Below are 14,648 nucleotides of genomic sequence, written 5' to 3' on the forward strand. Positions count from 1 at the left end.
TTTAAACTTAGGCGAGTACTGGACTACAGCTAAGCCCCCGAGTGTGAGGGTTAATCATCACTCGGTAGGATTTTTTAAACTTAGGCGAGTACTGGACTGAAGCTAAGCCCCCGAGTGTGAGGGTTGCTCATCACTCGGTAGGATTTTTTAAACTTAGGCGAGTACTGGACTGCAGCTAAGCCCCCGAGTGTGAGGGTTGCTCACACTTGGTAGGATTTTTTAAACTTAGGCGAGTACTGGACTGCAGCTAAGCCCCCGAGTGTGAGGGTTGCTCATCACTCGGTAGGATTTTTTAAACTTAGGCGAGTACTGGACTAAAGCTAAGCCCCCGAGTGTGAGGGTTGCTCATCACTAGGTATGATTTCCTAAACTTAGGCGAGTACTGGACTACAGCTAAGCCCCCGAGTGTGAGGGTTGCTCATCACTCGGTAGGATTTTTTAAACTTAGGCGAGTACTGGACTGCAACTAAGCCCCCGAGTGTGAGGGTTGCTCACACTTGGTAGGATTTTTTAAACTTAGGCGAGTACTGGACTGCAGCTAAGCCTCCGAGTGAGAGGCTTGCTCACCACTCGGTATGATTTTTCAAACTTAGACGAGTACTGGACTGCAGCTAAGCCTCCGAGTGAGAGGCTTGCTCACCACTCGGTAGGATTTTTCAAACTTAGGCGAGTACTGGACTATAGCTAAGCCTCCGAGTGAGAGGCTTGCTCATCACTCGGTAGGATTTTTTTAAACTTAGGCGAGTACTAGACTACAGCTAAGCCTCCGAGTGAGAGGCTTGCTCACCACTCGGTAGGATTTTTCAAACTTAGGCGAGTACTGGACTGCAGCTAAGCCTCCGAGTGAGAGGCTTGCTCACCAATCTGTAGGATTTTTCAAACTTAGGCGAAACGGATTCATAGCTAAGCTCCCGAGTGAGAGGCTTGCTCATCACGCGGTAGAATTTGTTAAACCTAGGCGAAACGGATTCGCATCTAAGGCACCCACTGGGGGATTTAGAACATACAAAAAAGGAACAACGATCATTTACAAGACTGTAAAATCGTGTCTTTGATAATCAAACTAAAGGGTATTTCTTATTACATCTCAATAGTCTGAATGCTTAAGTATAAAAGGGGTGGAGCAACTCCACATTCCAAGCGCGTGGCTCGTCTTTCTTATGCTTGACGTTATAGAGGTGGTACGCTCTGTTGTGGAGCACTCTGGTGATGATGAAAGGACCTTCCCAAGTAGGGGCGATCTTGTGTGGTTTCTGCTGATCCACTCGAAGAACCAAGTCTCCTTCCTGAAATGCTCGACCCCTCACGTTTCTAGCCTGGAATCAACGCAGGTCTTGCTGATAAATGGTCGATCGGATCAGAGCCATCTCTCTTTCTTCTTCCAGGAGATCAACTGCGTCTTGCCGAGCCTATTCTGCTTCATCTTCTGAGAAAAGATCGACTCTGGGTGCATTGTGAAGCAAGTCACTTGGAAGCACAGCTTCAACACCATAGACCAAGAAGAATGGAGTTCGACCAGTCGACCGATTCAGAGTCGTCCTCAAACCCCAAAGTACTAACGGAAGTTCATTGACCCAGGCGCCTGCCCCATGCTTGAGATCACGCATCAGTCGGGGTTTCAGTCCTTTGAGGATCAACCCGTCTGCTCTTTCAGCTTGTCCATTCGACTGGGGATGGGTGACTGATTCATAGTCAACTCGAGTGCCTTGGGAAGCACAGAAGGCCCTGAACTCATCCGAATCAAAGTTCGAGCCGTTGTCAGTGATGATGCTGTGCGGAACACCATCTGAATGTTAACTCTCTGATGAAACTGACCGCAGTACTGGCTTCAAGACTTTTGATAGGTTTGGCTTCAATCCATTTGGTGAATTTGTTGACTGCCACGAGTACATGTGTGAAGCCGCTCCTACCCGTTCTCAGAGGTCCAACCATGTCCAAACCCCAAACAGCGAATGGCCAGACGAGTGGAATGGTCTTCAGGGCCGACGCAGGCGTGTGAGACATGTTGGAGTAAAACTAGCAACCTTCACATTTGTCGACTATTTCTTGTGCCATCTCATTTGCCCATGGCCAATAAAATCCTGCTTGGTATCCTTTTGCCACAATGGTCCGAGAGGACGCATGATGACCACAGGTCCCTGAGTGGATGTCGTTGAGGATCACTCGACCTTCCTCTGGTGTTATGCATTTCTGGTTGACTCCAGTTACACTTTCTCTGAACAGCTGCCCTCTTATCACAGTAAAAGCTTTGGATCGGCGGACGATCTGTTGGGCCTCTTCTTCGTCCTCTGGGAGTTCCTTCCTGAGGATGTACGCAATGTACGGCACTATCCAGTCGGGAGTGATGACCAAAACCTCCATGATCAAGTCGACCACGGCCGGGACTTCAACTTCAGTCGGATCAGTGGTGCTCTTTGGTTGCGGGGGCTCTTCAGTGAAAGGATCTTCCTGGACTGAAGGTGTATGAATGTGCTCCAAAAACACATTGTTGGGAATGGCTTCCCTCTTGGAACCTATCTTCACCAAATCATCCGCTGCTTGATTTTTCAGAGGGGGTATATGATGGAGTTCTAAACCCTCAAACTTCTTCTCTAACTTTCTCACCGCATTGCAGTATCCAGTCATAGCCGGGCTTCTGGCGTCCCACTCCTTCATCACTTGATTCACCACCAAGTCTGAGTCTCCTAGACCATGAGGCGACGAACGCCGAGTGAAATGGCCATATGCAACCCATACAAAAGCGCCTCATATTCAGCTTCGTTGTTGGAGGAATCAAAATGAATTTGGAGAACATAGCGGAGCTTGTCGCCTCGGGGGGATATCAATACCACCCCAGCAGCAGAACCATTCAGCATCTTGGATCCATCAAAGAACATGGTACAGTGGTCCGAGTGAATCTGAGTCGGTAGTTGCTGTGATCCACTCGGCAAGGAAATCCGCTATTACCTGGGACTTGATAGCTTTCTTTGCCTCAAACTTGATATCTAAGGGAAGGAGTTCATTCGCCCATTTTGCCATGCGACCAGTTGCATCTCTGTTGTTCAGAATTTTTGACAATGGTGCGTCGCTGATGACTGTAATGGAGTGATCAGAGAAATAATGTGCTACCTTCTTCGTGGTCATATAAATCCCATAAACAAGCTTCTGATAATTTGGATATCTTTGTTTGGATGGAGTTAAAACTTCAGAAACATAGTATACTAGGCGCTGAACTTTATAAGCTTTTCCTTCTTCTTCCCGCTCGACCGTGAGTACTGTATTGACAACTTGTCCAGTGGCTGCAACGTAAAGCAGTAAAGGCTCTTTGCTGATTGGGGCAGCGAGCACCGTTTGGGTGGAAAGCAGGGCTTTGAGATCTGCAAATGCTGCATCAGCTTCAGGAGTCCACTCGAACTTGTCAGATTTCTTCATCAGTCGGTAAAGAGGCAATGCCTTTTCACCGAGGAGAGAAATGAATCGACTCAAGGCGGCCAAACAACCAGTAAGCTTCTGGACATCATGCACGCGCATAGGGCGCTTCATCCGGTGTATGGCACCAACTTTCTCTGGGTTCGCGTCGATCCCTCGTTCGGAAACGAGGAAGCCGAGTAACTTTCCACCAGGAACTCCGAAAGTACACTTTGATGGGTTAAGCTTGATATCATACCTTCTCAGGTTGGCAAAGGTTTCAGCAAGGTCAGTCAGCAGGTCGGAACCTCTACGCGACTTGACCACAATGTCATCCATGTATTCTTCCACATTCCGACTGATTTGAGTGAGCAGACACTTCTGAATCATCCTCATGAATGTGGCCCCAGCGTTCTTGAGACCGAATGGCATGGTGACATAACAAAAACATCCGAATGGAGTGATGAAAGCTGTTTTTATCTCATCGGGTCCATACAGTCGGATCTGATGGTATCCGGAATAGGCGTCTAGGAAAGACAAACGCTCACACCCCGCAGTCGAATCGACAATTTGGTCGATGTGGGGGAGAGGAAAATGATCTTTCGGGCAGGCCCGATTGATATGCTTGAAGTCAATGCACATGCGAAGTGAGTCGTCCTTCTTAGGGACCATAACAACATTGGCGAGCCACTCGGAGTGGTAAATCTCACGGATGAACTCAGCCGCCAGGAGCCGAGCCACTTCCTCGCCAATTGCTTTTCTCTTCTGTACGGCGGACCATCGAAGATGTTCTTTGACTGGTTTTAGTTTCGGGTCGACTCGCAAACGATGCTCAGCCAGTCCCCTGGGTACACCCGGCATGTCAGAAGGTTTCCATGCAAAGATGTCCCAGTTCTCACGGAGGAACTGGATGAGCGCTTCTTCCTATTTGCTGTCGAGTGAAGTTGAAATATGAGTAGGAGCAGCATTAGGATCGGTCGGGTGAATATGAATCGGCTTGGTTTCACCGGACGACCGAAATGCAGAATCAGTGGCAGGATTCTTGGAGCACAGCAAATCACTCGGATCTGCATTCTTCTGGTATTCTTGCATCTCGACTGCCGCCATTTGTGCATAGGCAATTTTTGAGCCCTTCTGGAAGCACTCTTCTGCTTTCTGCCGATTGCCAGTGATAGTGATCACTCCTCTAGGACCAGGCATTTTCAATTTGAGGTACATGTAACACGGTCGAGCCATGAAATGTGCATAGGCAAGCCTACCCAGATGGCATGATAAGCACTCTTGAAATCCACTACTTCAAATGTCAACTTTTCCTTGCGGTAATTCTTGGAATCATCGAAAACCACATCAAGGGCGATCTGGCCGAGTGATTCAGCCTTCTTGTCGGGTATAACGCCATGGAAACTCATATTACTTTCGCTGAGCTTGGACATCGGAATCCCCATTCCCTTCAAGGTTTCAGCATAAAGGATATTCAGGCCGCTACCACCATCCATCAGCACTTTAGTCAGTCGAGTGCTTTCAACAATTGGGTCGACCACTAACGCTTGCCTCCCAGGGGTGGCTATACGTGCTGGATGGTCGGACTGGTCGAATGTGATGGTAGTCTGGGACCACTTCAAATAACTTGGTGTTGCCAGAGCAACCATCTTCACTTCTCTGTTGATAACTTTCAATCGAATTTTGCTCTCAACATCAGTAAAAATCATCAGAGTGGAGTTGACATTGGGAAAACCATCATAATCCTCTTCCTTGTCCTCATCCTTGTTTGACTCCTTTTCCTTCTCCTTGTATTGCTTCTCTCGGAATTGCTGGATCAGGAGTCGACATTGCCGAGTGGTGTGCTTGGGATAAATCAAATTACCATCTTCATCTTTCTTGGTGTGAATGTGACATGGCAAATCCAACACATCATTTCCGTCTTGATATTTCACTTTCTTGGGATTCCAGGGCCCCTTGGGCTTCCCCTTGAACTTTCCTTGAGCCACAACTAAGGCTTCACAAGGAGCAACTGGCTCGGCCTTACGCTTCTGTTTCCGATTGGAAGTACCTCCACCGGTGTCCTGGGCGACTGTTTTGTCACTACTAGGAAAAGGGATACTAATGGCGCACCAGTTTTGCCTACTAATGGCGCATCACTGGTGCGCCATTAGTATCACGCCACTAGAATTTTTTACTAATGGCGCACCAGTGGTGCGCCATTAGTATCTGGTATACTAATGGCGCACCAGGCAGTGTGCCATTAGTTTTGCCCACAGTGCGCCACTAGTGTCTGCTATACTAATGGCGCACCACACATTAGTGCACCATTAGTAACAATTTTTTAATTTTTTTTCTTAATCTCATGTCACTATTTCACCTATGAGATATCCAACACATATATATATACAACAAGCATCCATATAACAATCATAGCCAACACACAAGTTCCATCATATATACATACATAGCCAACACACAAGTTCCATCATATATACATACATAGCCAACAAATAGTTCCATCGTTACATATTACAAAAGTTTCACATTGTTCATCCAACACCGTTATCCATCAATTCACAAAAGTTTCACATTGATACAAAATAAAAACACAAATGGAAAAGAAGCACTCCATCCATGCAAGCTTCCGTGAATTAAATCAAATCTGCAAAATGATAAACAAGAAGTTAGAAGAAGAAAAAGAAGAAGACTAGAAGAATACTAGAAGAAGAAGAACACTAGAAGAAGAATAAGAAGAATTTTGGAAAAGAAATAAGAAGAAGACTATAAGCTTATTATGTAAACTTGATCATTTTGTGCTAACATAAGTTATTTTGGAGCTAACCTATAGGAAACTAAGCATATAAGCTCTAAGTTAGTATATTAGAGCCAACTTAGGTAAAATGAAGCTAACCTATGTCATTTTGGAAAAGAAGAAGAATAAGAAAAAGACTATAAGCTTATTATGTAAACTTGATCATTTTGTGCTAACATAAGTTATTTTGGAGCTAACCTATAGGAAACTAAGCATATAAGCTCTAAGTTAGCATATTAGAGCCAACTTAGGTAAAATGAAGCTAACCTATAGGAAACTAAGCATATTAGAGATAACATAGGTAACTAAGTATATATATATATCATTTTGGAGATCTGACATACCTGACAAAGTTCAGTTCTCATGCATTGTTCTTCTCCTTCTCCTTCCTCAGCCTGATGCGGCGGTGGAGGCAGTGGGATGTAGTCTTCTACCTCAATTCGCGTGGTCATGTCGCCCAGCTGTGGGATCGCCGGCGCCACCACCGGTGCGTGGTCATTGTCAGGCACCACCACCATCGCGAGGCCACCTTCAGGCACGACCATCGCTAGGTCATCCTCAGCCACCTCCATCTCTTGCCCATGGTCAGCCACCACCATCTCTTGCCCTTGGTCAGCCACCACCATCTCTTGCCCTTGGTCAGCCACCACCAGCGCTAGGTCATCCTCAGCCTGATGCCCATCGTCATCCTGCAGCTCCTCATCCCCACTCCGCTCCTCTTCTCCCGCACTCCAGTCCGAATCATCCTTCTTGTTGTCTATGCTGCTGCCAGAATTGCTGCTGCTTTTGCTACAGCCAGAATCGCTGCTGCTTTCGCTACAGCCATGGTCGCTGCTGCTTTGGCTGTAGCCATTGTCGCTGCTGCTGCTCCCATTACCTGTCCAAATGCAACAATGACCGTTAACAATTGATGTGAGACAAAGCCAAATGTAGAGGAATAAGAAGAGGTAGAACGTACCGGCATCATAATCTTCAGCGTAGTGCATGCGACACATAGTCGCGTTGAACACCTTCACGATGAGCATGGTGGCGTCGTCGTCGTACGTGAAGAGAAGGAAGTACCCCAGCCGCAGGTCGTAGGCACGGTAGAACTTCTCCCACCCACGAGACAAGTACATGTGGCCCTCCTTGATCACCAACTCCACATCCCACAGCCTGTGAAACCCGCTGCCGGCCTGTCGCACCTTCACATTATTTGGCGGATCTTCACCCATCAGCATGTTCTTAAAACTGTTAGGCAGCCTCTGCAGTTTGGGACAATGAGTGATGTAGGCAAACAACAGATATCATAATGAGATGGGTGAAGGGGAGATCTCTCGTTTTATATACCTGCGTCATGGATGATACTGAAGTCCCAAGTATGATAGTGAAGAACTCGGAAGCATCCAACTCGTACTGCGGTGTCGCAGAGCGGCGGTGGCTGCTTCCCGCCATCTCTGATAAGCAGCAGAAGAGACCAATTAGTACCCTTACAACAGATCATAAAACATATGGAGTACCCTGTCTATTTCTTCTATGCTATCAAACCTAACAAACCTACTGGACAACATACAGGTATAACCGATACAACCAAACAAGGCAAGGTATTATACAGATAACATTTAGATTTCTTTACTTGAAAAGGACAGAAAAAATATACCATAGACCTTTCTGTAGTGGAAGCACAAAATATCAATTGACCATAGACCTTTATGCACTAGAACCGAACAAGGCAAGGCAATGTATTAAGACAGATGTGAACACATGAGATAAAATCTAGAGACGTGAACACAGAAGATAATAAGAACTACTCGTCATCATCACCAATATTGTTAAAGTTCCAGTTGGCCTAAATCTCTGAACATCTTCCAATTTATTATTTATGTCAAAGACACCACACATATTATTATTCAGCAATATATTATGGACAATGGATAGATCTCATCTTAACAGAACTATTGGGAAGAAAATATTAACACATGGAATAAATCTCTTGACATATCACATCTCATGCAATAAACCGATGCTCCTCTAACTATTCTAAAATAATCATATTGTCCTAATAGGCTACATTTACTTTGGCATGTGAAATGCAGTTACAATACTCTAGCATCTACCACAGTTGACTGCCTTGAGCATAGTGAAGAGAATTCATTGGGGCATGAGAACTAATAACTCGTAGCGTCGAGGGAAGCAAATCGTTGACAGGGCATAACAGGATAATCAGAGAAGCATCATAGTCAGAATCAGATTCTGAAATTTCAGCATAAGTCCCCTGTAAAATTCTAATCAAGTAGAAATGTCAACTAGAAGTTGAGATAAATGTAGCAATCAAACTGCAAAATCAGGGAGTTTGGTGGTTACATCACAAAGCAGCAGCCCATTAACACAACTTGGACACAACTAATGACATCCATCTTATAGAACCCATTTAAGAGACACATGATGTACAAGCCTATATGGTAATGAAACAATCTCCGGGACATAACAATGAGTGCACTAAATGTAAAAGGGACATCGGTTGAACAATATGAGTTTTATCCTATTCAGCTATGTAGGAACACATTAAACGTTAAGTCAAGAATTTTCGCCAGCATTGATATGCAAAGACAATGACAACACCGCCAAGGCGCCTAGAGCTCATCAATGGAGCAAACAGAATTAGCCACTGAGCAACCACTAAAGAGACACGTAATGATGTACAAGCCTGCAGGATAAGGAAAGCATCTACAGGACGTAACAATGAGGGTGCCAAATATAAAAGGGGTAGTTTCATAGAAGCAGTGCCATAACAGGATAATCAGAGAAGCATCATAGTATGAAGCTCTGACACTGTTATGAACCTAAGACCAACATTCTAATAGCGTCAGCGCACGAGTGCGCGGGAACGGCGTCGGCACGAAGCAGCAGCAGCGGCACGATGGGGCGGCGGCGGCGAGCTCCTGCTCCTAACCCTAGGGCGCTGCCCCGTGGGGGCATGGGGATGAGCGCGGGAGAGAGGGGGAGAGAGACTGACCAGGGGCCGCACGGGGATGGCGGACTCGGGGGAGGGCGACGGTGAGCTCGTCGCAATGGACGGTGGTGGGATCAGAGTCGGGATGGCGGTGATCTCGTGGGAGCAGCCGCTGGGCGCGACGGGTGGGCGGGGGGCGGGGACGAGAACGACGGCGACGGCGGAGCGGCGGAGGGAGGCGGCGAGGGAGGCGGCGCTCGGCTCGGGGACGGCGAAGGAGGCGAGGGGGCGGCGAGGGGGACGGCGAACACGGGGGGCAGTGGGTGAGATCGATGAGGCAGGGGAGAGATTAGAGAGATTGGGGATTTAGTGTGGGGGAAAGCTTTCTAATGGCGCACCACACCCTCGTGCGCCATAAGTACGACTATTCTAATGGCGCACCACCCCTCGGTGCGCCATTAGAATTTTGTTTTAATCTAGCCCACACTAGCCCTATCTACAACCTAACCCTATCTACAAGAGAACCCACCCACTAGCCCGACTGGTCAGCACGCAACACACACACCAGGAGGTCCTGGGTTCGATTCGCAGGCTCCCCAATATTTTTTATGCATTTTAAATGCTGTTTTTTATATTTATTTGTGTTTAAATATGTTCAAACTTGTTTAAATCATAACAGTAATATTTTTTTTATAAAAACAGTAATAATTTTTTAAAAAATATGTTCAAATTTGTTACTTGAAAATATCATCGGCAGCGGCGATGGAGCGGGGGAGGGTGCGGGGGGTGCCCGTTGGCGGCGGTGGAACGGGGGAGGGTGCGGGGGGGGGGTGCTCGTCGGCGGCGGTGGAGCGGGGGAGGGTTGCGGTGGGTCGTCGGCGGCGGTGGAGCTAGCGGGGGAGGGTGGGATCGAGATGGAGGGGGATCGAGATCGAGATGGAGGGGGAATCGAGATCGAGATGGAGGGGGATCGAGATCAAGTGTCCTCATGAATTCAAAAAGTGCCCATGAAATTTAAAAATATTCATGATTCAAAAAGTGCCCATGAAATACAATCGAGAAATGAAGACTACGATTTAAATACAATCGATCTTAGCTAGCTATCTGTTCACAACCAGGCGCGGGGGAGCTGCAGTGGTGGGGGGTGAGGGAGTCCTGGATTAGGGGGTGTTCGGATGGCCGGACTATACCTTCAGCCGGACTCCTGGACTATGAAGATACAAGATTGAAGACTTCGTCCCGTGTCCGGATGGGACTTTCCTTGGCGTGGAAGGCAAGCTTGGCGGTGCGGATATTCAAGATCTCCTACCATTGTAACCGACTCTATGTAACCCTAACCCTATCCGGTGTCTATATAAACCGGAGGGTTGTAGTCCGTAAGGGAGGATCAACTCCATACACAACAATCATACCATAGGCTAGCTTCTAGGGTTTTAGCCTCCTTGATCTCGTGGTAGATCTACTCTTGTACTACCCATATCATCAATATTAATCAAGCAGGAGTAGGGTATTACCTCCATCGAGAGGGCCCGAACCTGGGTAAAAACATCGCGTCCCTTGTCTCCTGTTACCATCCGGCCTTGACACACAGTTCGGGACCCCCTACCCGAGATCCGTCGGTTTTGACACCGACATTGGTGCTTTCATTGAGAGTTCCTCTGTGTCGTCGCCTTCAGGCCCGATGGCTCCTTCGATCATCAACAACGATGTGGTCCAGGGGGAGACTTTTCCCCCTGGAAAGATCTTCGTCTTCGGCGGCTTCGCTCTGCGGGCCAATTCGCTCGGCCCCCTTGAGCAGATCGAAAGCTACGCCCCTGGCCATCAGGTCAGGTTTGGAAGCCTAAACTACACGGCCGACATCCGCGGAGACTTGATCTTCGACGGATTCAAGCCACAGCCAAGCGCGCCGCACTGTCTCGATGGGCATGATATAGCTCTGCCGCCGGACAGCGCTTTGGAGGCCGCACACGCACCGGTTTCGACCATCGATTCGGAGCCCACTGCGCTGATCGAGGATCAGCGGTTGGACGTTGCCTCAGGGGCTGCGATCTCAGAGGCGATCGAGCCGAACTCCAGCCCCACGCTCTACACGACCCGTGACTCTGAGGATCCGGACTCCTTCCCGGACTCCGAACCCCCCGCGCCCCTGCTAACCGAATCCGATTGGGTGCCGATTATGAAGTTCACCACCGCAGACATCTTTCAACATTCGCCTTTTGGCGACATCCTGAATTCTCTTAAGTCCCTCTCTTTATCAGGGGAGCCCTGGCCGGACTACGGTCAGCAAGGGTGGGATGCGGACGATGAGGAAATTCAAAGCCCACCCACCACCCACTTGGTAGCCACTGTCGATAATTTAAACAACATGCTCAACTTCGACTCCGGAGACATCGACAGCGTGGATGACGATGCAGGAGATACCGACGAACCAACGCCCATAGGGCATTGGACATCCACCTCATCTCATGATGTGTACATGGTGGATACCTCCAAGGGAAGCGACAACGAGGAAAAAGGGGAAGGGACGGGAGATCGACCACCCGAAAAGCAATCAAAGCGTCGGCGTAAACGCCGACCCAAGCCCCGCCTTGATAAAAACCCAGCCATAGAGCAGGATGAGCCGGTAGACGACGAGCAGGCCTTAGAGCAACCGTCCGAACAGGGCAACACGGATAGAGAAACCGAACATCCCTCCTATGGCGAAAACGGTATTCCGGACGACCTCACACCGGACAAACTTATGGAGCAGAAGAATCTCCACGAGAGGCTCGTTGCAACTATACGCAGCCTAAAAAAGCAGAAGCGGAAGCTAAAAACAGCGGAAGATGCACTCCAGATTAGATGGAGCAAAGTAATCAATGCCACAGATAAATACGGCGACAGTCGCCGCACTAAAAGCTATCCGAAAAGAAAGCTACTGCCTGAATTCGATGAAGAGGCCCTAGAGCCCTCGCATTCAAAAAATGAGAAAGCCACACGGTCGGATAGATGACCCCATAAAGCGGCAAGCGGCGCCGCACCCAAATCGGCATGCGACCCACTTAAGGATTCGCATCGTGGCCCAGTTAGGTCTATCTATGGGCCAAGAAAGCAAGCTCTCGTAGGCAATGCAATAAAACCATCATCAGAATCTGGCACACCCAAATACAGGGGCGCCGCACACCCTCTATGTTTCACCGATGAGGTCCTGGACTATGAATTTCCAGAGGGATTCAAACCCGTAAACATAGAGGCATATGATGGAACAACAGACCCTGGAGTCTGGATCGAGGATTACATCCTACACATACACATGGCTAGAGGAGATGACCTCCACGCCATAAAATATTTACCGCTTAAGCTTAAAGGGCCAGCCAGGCATTGGCTTAAAAGCCTTCCTGAAAACACAATTGGAAGTTGGGAAGAGCTCGAGGATGCTTTCCGAGCAAATTTTCAAGGGACCTATGTCCGCCCTCCGGATGCAGACAATCTTAGTCACATAACTCAACAGCCCGGAGAATCAGCTCGGCAGTTCTGGAATAGATTCCTCACTAAAAAGAATCAGATAGTCGACTGTCCAGATGCCGAAGCCTTAGCAGCTTTCAGGCATAACGTCTGAGACGAATGGCTCACCAGACACGTCAGCCAAGAAAAGCCAAGAACAATGGCCGCACTCACAAGCCTCATGACCCGCTTTTGTGCAGGAGAGGACAGCTGGTTGGCAAGGTGCAGCCCCAGCAACCCAAGCACATCCGAAACTAGGGATGGAAACGGAAAAACACGACGCAACAAGGACCGTCGCCGGACTAAGGAAAAAAGTCCGAAGAGCACGGCAGTCAACGCTGGATTCAAAGGCTCACGACAAAATCAGGCAAAATCACCCCCATAGGATAACAGGGACGATCCATCCAGCCTCAATAAAATCTTGGACAAGATATGTCAAATACACAGTACTCCCGGGAAGCCTGCCAACCACACCCACAGAGACTGTTACACGCCAGCTGGCGAAAGGGGGATGTGCTGCAAGGCGATTAAGTTGGGTAACGCCAGGGTTTTCCCAGTCACGACGTTGTAAAACGACGGCCAGTGAATTGTAATACGACTCACTATAGGGCGAATTCACTTCACATAACGAAACGTGCGGCGCCCATAAAAGTAAGCACCACACGGCCTATCCCCAAAGGGTCCCGCCACTGGTTGTCAAAACCAATCATCTTCGATCAGCTAGATTATTCTAGAAATATCAAGAATGCAGGCTGGACTGCCTTGATACTCGATCCAATAATTGGCGGACTCCGGTTTTCAAATGTCCTTATGGATGGTGGCAGTGGACTGAACCTGATATATCAGGATACAATCCATCACTTGGGGATAAACCCAGCAAGAATCCGCCGCAGCAAAACCTCCTTTCAAGGAGTAATACCTGGTCTAGACACCCATTGTATGGGTTTTCTCCAGCTCGAAGTCATATTCGGCTATGCCGATAACTTCCGCCGCGAAAAGCTGACCTTCCATATCGTCCCGTTCTCAAGTCGCTATCAAGCGCTACTGGGACGCGAAGCTTTCGCTCGCTTTAACGCAATACCGCATTATGCATCTCTTACTCTTAAGATGCCCGGTCCACGAGGCATCATCTCTTTAAAGGGGAAGCACTAAAGTGCGCCTCCCCAAGCGGAGGACTGTGCGGCCGCTTTGACAGCACCATAGTCAAATGGCCTCGCCGGCCAAAAAATTTCGAAATAGGTCATTCAAGACCACGAACGCGGATAGACGAGTTCGGTGCAAAATCATCATTGATGCGGGCCCAGAGGCCGTATACCCCCGTACTAGGGGCCCACGCATATACAATAAGAGACAATAAAGCTCATTCTTATATACTTTACTTTACACTTTGTTTATTTTAAACTTTTGTTGTTCGGTACGACCCGTTTTCAGCTCAGTTCCTCTCTCTTACAGATGAACGTCGTGCGGCGCCCGTCCAGGATACGGCACAACGGAGACACAGGCGCAGACGTGCAGTAGGGACCCGTCCTAAAGGATTCTTTTTAGATTAAGACCCTGCGTAAACCTTTTTTACTGTCTCTTGTTGCCACACATCCCCTGGTTTTTTTTCTTTCTAATATAACCAAGGAGGAGGCTGGCGTCTTGGCATGTGGCCACGTCAGAATTTTTGCACGTACCTGGACACTAGGGGCTTCTTTAATTACGAAGAGTGTTGTTTCACCCGCACTCATAAAGACCGAACACCTTCGGGAGTGTTCGGCGTCGCGAGTTTTGGCATTATATGCATCAGCTCCAAATCATGTCTTTGGTCAAATGTTGGGTTGCCCGGCTCCTGAGTTCGGTTACCTTACGTTCCGCTCTATCGGCTAAGGTAGCACCAGGAGAACTACTGCGATTGTGCCCCGGTTCGGCCGGGCGAGCACCTCAGTAGAGAAAGCCGAAAACTGACTGTCATGATGTAGCGTGAGACTGGTCAGCCACTCGATGACCCATCGGAATCTATCGGATTCCTCCGCTTTAACGAAGGGCCGTTTCCCGGCCAGGCACATACGC

Source organism: Triticum urartu, chromosome 3, assembly GCF_003073215.2.
Source record: "Triticum urartu cultivar G1812 chromosome 3, Tu2.1, whole genome shotgun sequence".
Taxonomy (NCBI): Eukaryota; Viridiplantae; Streptophyta; class Magnoliopsida; order Poales; family Poaceae; genus Triticum; species Triticum urartu.